This window comes from Leptonychotes weddellii, chromosome 9 (assembly GCF_054177405.1).
Source record: "Leptonychotes weddellii isolate Sample4059 chromosome 9, ASM5417740v2, whole genome shotgun sequence".
Classification (NCBI taxonomy): Eukaryota; Metazoa; Chordata; class Mammalia; order Carnivora; family Phocidae; genus Leptonychotes; species Leptonychotes weddellii.
In genome coordinates this window covers 37,295,527-37,301,853 of record NC_138377.1, presented here as the reverse complement: position 1 = coordinate 37,301,853, position 6,327 = coordinate 37,295,527, and the positions used below count along the sequence as shown (strand labels likewise).

At 38.5% G+C, this 6,327-nt stretch overlaps 1 non-coding gene across 1 annotated transcript; it reads right to left on the bottom strand.

Annotated features, from left to right (window-relative positions):
• Positions 1 to 4,535: 4,535 nt before the first annotated feature.
• TRNAK-CUU (transfer RNA lysine (anticodon CUU)) lies at positions 4,536 to 4,608 on the bottom strand. Its single transcript has one exon. It is a non-coding gene; the product is annotated as a tRNA-Lys (tRNA).
• Positions 4,609 to 6,327: the final 1,719 nt, after the last annotated feature.

Here is a 6,327-nt window from a genome sequence, read left to right as displayed (position 1 = left end):
CAAATCCTTTTGTTTTGGTATTTATCTGTCCATGTTAGAATGCTACTTTTCCAGGAATATATTTGACCCTTTGGACTGAGAATGTTTAGTAGATTAGGTAAACATTTGTTAAGCAAAGTATGGAAATGTTTCCTTTTTAACTTTACAGTTTCTTTATGAATAATTCTACATTTCTAAGAAGAAAGACACTTCATTTTTATGCAAAGATATTTTATGTATTTTTATGAAACTGCTTTATAAACATGTATTCATAATGTTTTTAATCTCTTTTGTACTTTTTATCTTCTCAGGATAGGGGTTCTTGGAAATGTGTACTCAGTCACCATTTAATTTTAATTTTTATTTGTTTTGATTTGTTTTTAACAAACTACCTCTTACTGAAATTTTGCTGGTTTTATTCTTTCCAGGTGCCTGTGAAAGTACATACACCTATTCCTGAAGAATGTACTCATATTCCTGAAGACAGAATAGGAATTGATACATTTTCTGGACTGTATAACCCATGTCCATTCTTTCTTATAGTTTAGTCATTTTTGATTGTCCTTTTTGGGTCCTTCCTAGTTTTGCCATATACTTTATGTGTGAAGATACCAGCACCAACCAACACTTGAAAGAGCTGGTTCCTGGCATTAAGAATAGGAAAGAATTTCAGGAAAAAAAAAAAAAGGAAAGAACTGGTGTGTATGTGTGTGTGTGCATTTAAAAAATACTAGCTGTACTTTGTCACCATGTACTACTATTGCTATAGTAGCACAAGACTAAGACTCAGGATTTATTGACTGTCTGCTGTGTGTTAAATGCTACAACAGTGAGACATGGACCTTTACCCTTAGGAGGTTTTCAGATTAACAGAAGTGGCGGGTACACAACTGATGATACAGACAGAATGTGGTAGCAGCCTTAAGGATATCAATTGCTTGTTATTGATGTAGTTAACTTTTTTTTTCATGTAAATAATATTTGGGTTTTTTTTTTTTAATTCAATAAGCCAACATATAGTACATCATCAGTTTCAGATGTAGAGTTCAATAATTCATGAGTTGTATATAACACCCAGTACTGATCACATCACGTGCCCTCCTTAATGCCCATCACCCGGTTACCCCATCCCTCAACCCATCTGATGTAGTTAATTCTGAGCAGGGAGTTGAAGAAAGCTATATACTTTTACCCTTGTTCCTGAAAGATGAGTAGAATTTTAAGAATTGGAGTTATTCCAGTCTATATGAACTGAATTCTCTATACAAAATCTTAAAACATTTGGCATTGGGATGAAGCATTGCTAATTATAATTTAGGATTGGGTCATGAAGAACTTGAAAACTATATTAAAAGCAGTGACTAAAACTATGAAAGATCACTTTTGCCATCCAGTTTCCTAATATATTCATTCTGAAAAGTGAGGTTCTTTTATCCTTTGGACCTGCCACTCTTCTATAGCACCCTTCCCCCAAAGTAGTCATTTTTCCCATAAGCACATATCTATAACTGATGCACTTACAATTTTCACCTTGTAATTGTTTCTATACAGGTTTTATCTTTTCTGGAATGTAAGCTCCATAAGAACAAAGCCCCTTTATTTCTTAACTTTGAAAGCTCTCAGTGGGATTGCCAGGAGTAGGTGTACCATTAGTTATCAATAGTATGGATTCACTAGTAACATCATTTTTTGTAGTAAACGTGATTTTTAAAATTCTGTTGAATTATTTATGAGATTTTTCATCACTGAATAGTATGAAAAAGATCTCTGACTAAAATAGAGATTTACAGGTAGGTAGCTATAAAGTGACAGACACCTATTGGCTGAGGTTAAGGAATCGAGCCCTCTGTTAGGGGTTGAATTGTGTGCTGCAGAAAGATACATTGAAGTCCTAACCTCCAGTACCTGTGAATATGGCCTTATTTGGAAATAGAGTCTTTGCAGATATAATCAAATTAACATGAGGTCATTATGGTAGACCCTAACCCAATATGACCGATATCCTTATAATGTGAGGGGAATGCCATGTGAGACAGGTACATAGGGAGAAAACAGGTAATAACCAAGGCAGGAATGGGAGTTCGGCAGCTGCAAGCCCGGGAACACCAAGGATTGCTGGTGACACCAGAAACAAGCATAAAATGTTCAAGAGAGCCTGTCAGAGCATGACTCAGTGTACACCTCGATTTCAAGCTTCTAGCCTCCAGAACTGTGTGTGAGACAATAAATTTCCATTGTTTTAAGCCACCCAGTTTGTGGTACTTTGTTAGAACAGTCCAGGGGAACTAATACACCCTACTTAATTCACCAGTTCAGCATGTATTTATTGAACATCTGCCAGATACTAATTTAGGTGCTTGCGATACATTAATGAGCCAAGACAAAAATCTTCCATTCTAAGGGGTGGAGAAAGTGAAGAAACAGAGTAACAGTGACTTAGAAAATAACTTACGGGAAAAACAGTGTAGGGTAAAGTAGATGGTGGGGTAGTTGCTGATTAAAACAGTTGGGTTGGGCTCATTTATGACTTGAACAAGAGAACAAAGAGAAGTTAGGCAAGTGTAATGTAAATACATATTTGGTCTCTGTCTCTGGTTCCTGACACAGAGCTCCCTAAAATCTTTGTAATTTCCTGTGTGATGGGGGTGTTAGGAGCATCTTATACAGAAATCCTAACTCCCTTGGAATTTCTTGGGTAATAAGAGTGTCTTTTTTTCTAATGAGACAATTCTTGATGGGTTCCTGGATCACTTCAGGATGAGGGGCTGTTCACCAGAAAGACCCAAGCCACAGAAGCTTAGAACTTTTGCATGTGCATACACACCCTGTCTTCTAGGGAGAGGAGAGGGATGGGAAATTGAGTTAATAATCATGCCTACCTGTTGAAGCCTCCATTAAAAATCCCTAACCTGTGGGGTTCAGAGAGCTCCCAGGATGGTGAACACATCCCAGGCACTGGGAGGAGGATGTGCCAGAAGACAGCATGGAAGCCTTGCCTTATGCACCTCTTCCATACGGGGGTTCTGAGTTGTATCCATAATAAACCCGGAATAAGTAAACTTTTTCTGAGTTTTGTGAGCCATTCTAGGAAATTATCAACCTGGAGGAGAGGATTATGGGAATCCCTGATTTATAGCCAATTGGTCAGAAGTGCAGGAGGCCTGGGATTGCATTGCAGACTCACAGAAAATCCACTTGAGACAAATTGGTCACTGTCCAACTGGAAACAGCACACATCCTCTTGCTAAATGAGTGACTTTACCAATCTCAGCTTTATCCCTCCTTTAGTCTACTCTTCCTATTAATAAGTTTTATGGAGATGGTAGAATTGCCCTTGCTTTTGAGAACACCCAAACCAGAAGGGGCCCTCACTTGTTAGGGGTCCCCACCCCCGCAAAATTACCCAAGGAAAGCCCAGATCCTATAATAGGTTCTTTCTAACACCCTCATAACAGACACCCCACATCCCTCTTGGTCTTTTTTGAAGGGGCTGGGAGACGAATGGTGAGCTTAGACGACTGCAGAGAAATCGAATGGTAACCGCCTGCGGGAAAATTAGGTCAAAGTTTTTGTTCTGTTTTAAGATAAATAACAGCATGTTTGTTTGTTGAAGGAAGAGAGAGGAAAAAATGGTCGTTTGGTAGGAGGAAAGCCGCTGGATTACCTGCGGAGGTATAGACACTGGTGCTTTAGGTGCGGTTGGCTTGGGCTGGGAGCCTGGATCGTGCCCCTCCTGGCGGGGTCAGTGAGCTCCTGGGACGGGCCTTAGGGCGGCGTGCTTTCTCTTGCTGATCACTTCAAACTTCTCAGAGAGCGGGGAAGAAGGCGGAAGTCCTGCCTCCCCAAAATACCTAATTGCCTCTCCGAATTTTCACATCTCCGCTCTCTTGTGCCCTGTGTCAAAGAGCCTCACCCTTAACAGAATACTAACCTCCCGATTTCCACCCAGTTGGATGGATGGATCCCAAGTACGGTCCCAGGAACAATGGAAGAAAACTGGATGTATGCACGGTCTGTGTAGGGCCGACCACGGAAAGAAGCGTTTCTCACGGTGTTCTTTCTTTATTCCTCCAGGGGGTATTCCTCGCCCGCCTCCCGCCCCTTTCCTCAGGACACGCCCTATATTGAGAGGACGAAAACGTAAAATAGACGTGAAAGGAAGACAGCTTTTACACAGGATCTCTTAGTTCTTGGAAAGCTGCCCAGATTGGCGCTCATCATTTTGTTCTGACAAAAGGAAAAATCGCCCTCTACCAACAACTATGCAAGTCTGCACAGTAACACAGAAAACCAGTCTCGACTTTAAACCTTTCAGTGTCCTCTGTGCCTTAACGTGGTGGTTGGGGGGAGGCATCGCGGAAGAGAAACGTTTACTTTCAAGTGCGCAAGCGTGAGACCTGTTTTGTTTGCAAAATGAAGTCTTTTTTTCCATAGATTTGGTTAATGTTGAAAGTATTTCCATTAATTTGGTTTAAAGAACTCTCCTTAGTTATAATACTTTGGAGAAACCCTAAAATGTTTAGGTGAAAATAGAAAGTATCAAATCCCAAAACACTCGCCCAACGTGGGGCTCGAACCCACGACCCTGGGATTAAGAGTCCCATGCTCTACCGACTGAGCTAGCCGGGCGCTTGGGAAGCGACGGCGTTTTTCTCTCTCTTGATGAGTATTCAACTACATTTGCTTTTTTTCCTCCACCATTATTTTTATTCATAAAAGACTTTTGTAATATATAATAGATAAGCACTTCCGAATTATTTTTAAGAATCTTTTAAAACATTTCTTTAATTGTTCTTAGATTTAATATTTAAAAAAATTTTTTTAGATTTAATAATTTTTATGGCGTGTGTATCCCAAGATCACTTAAAACTTATGCAAGTCTATATTATTACAGAGTGAATGAATCTTTTTTCTTGTGTTTTAAAATATTTACTGCCAAATGTGTTATATTCTTTGCAGAAACACTTATTAAGGCTAGCGACTTTCTACCAAAAGGCAAATTGGATTCCTACAATTTGGGGGGCAACATTAGAAAACAAAGTCCAACCTCTGTGATGTTAGTTTCACTGAAGAACAGTAGCGCTTAGCTATTTTTCCTTTAATAAGATCTAGCCAAGGAGAGTTAAATTGAGGAAGCGGATTCTGGTTCAATTAAAATAAGATCTCTTTCCAGTAACTGCCTGACAATGGAGACAGGACTCTCAGAGGTTGTTAGTACCACCCACTTCAAATGACAGAAGCGGGGATGAAAGGATTATAGAATCACTGAATCCTATGGTAAAGAATATTAATTCTAAGAGGAAAAGAGAGAGAAGAACTGATTTTGATCAAATTTTGACAAGCTGAGACAATGGAATAGTCTCCTATGGAAATATACATATTCTGAGATACTAGTCTCAAATCTGCAAATCTGATATTCATATTCTGAGATACTAGTCTCAAATCTCAAACTCTGCAAATCTCTGTGATGGGGGCAATCTAAAGCCTAATTGTATATAACAAAGAATAACAAGAATACTTGAAGTTCAGTATTTAGAAATTAAACACATTGATGATCACATTTTCTAAGCTACTTAATTGAAAAAAATATTAAGGTATGGCATAAAATAATATTATACATTTAAATTACTTAAGGTATGCCTAGGATTTAAGTAGAATATTTAAAAATTCAAGATTTATAAAGTATTAAAATACAATTATTCATTAACAGTTTTTTTCTTGCAATTGCAAACTCTGGTTTATTTTTATAAGTTGGCAGAATGTACCTGGGATATTAATTTATATTTTCAACACATTTATTAAGTACTTACCATATACAAAGCACTGCGGTATGTATTCTGATAGAAATATAAAACAGATTCTGAAAACCTTAAAAAGCTTACCATCCTATAAGAAAGATACGTGCAAATTACATACCAATTTTATATGCACTACTTCCAAAAGTAATTTGGAGTAACTTAATTAAAACAAACAAATCCATACCCACACCTTTTAAGTTTCCCAGTGAATCAGGCAAATCAAGAACCTGAGACCACAATTCAATGCATTCTTCCAAGATACAAGATACATCAAGAGTCCACCTCCCAAATAGGCAATTCATCTGATAAGTTCAGAAAGAGCTCCAAATTCTTTTTTTTTTTTTTTAAGATTTTATTTATTTATTTGAAAGAGAGAGAGAGAGTGAGTGAGAGCACATGAGCAGGGGGAGGGGGAGAAGTAAATTCCTCTGCTGAGGAGGGAGCCCGACGTCCTGGGGCTCCATCCCAGGACCCTGGGATCATGACCTGAGCCAAAGCCATGGGCTTAACTGACTAAGCCACTCAGGCGCCGCAGAGCTCCAGATTCTTT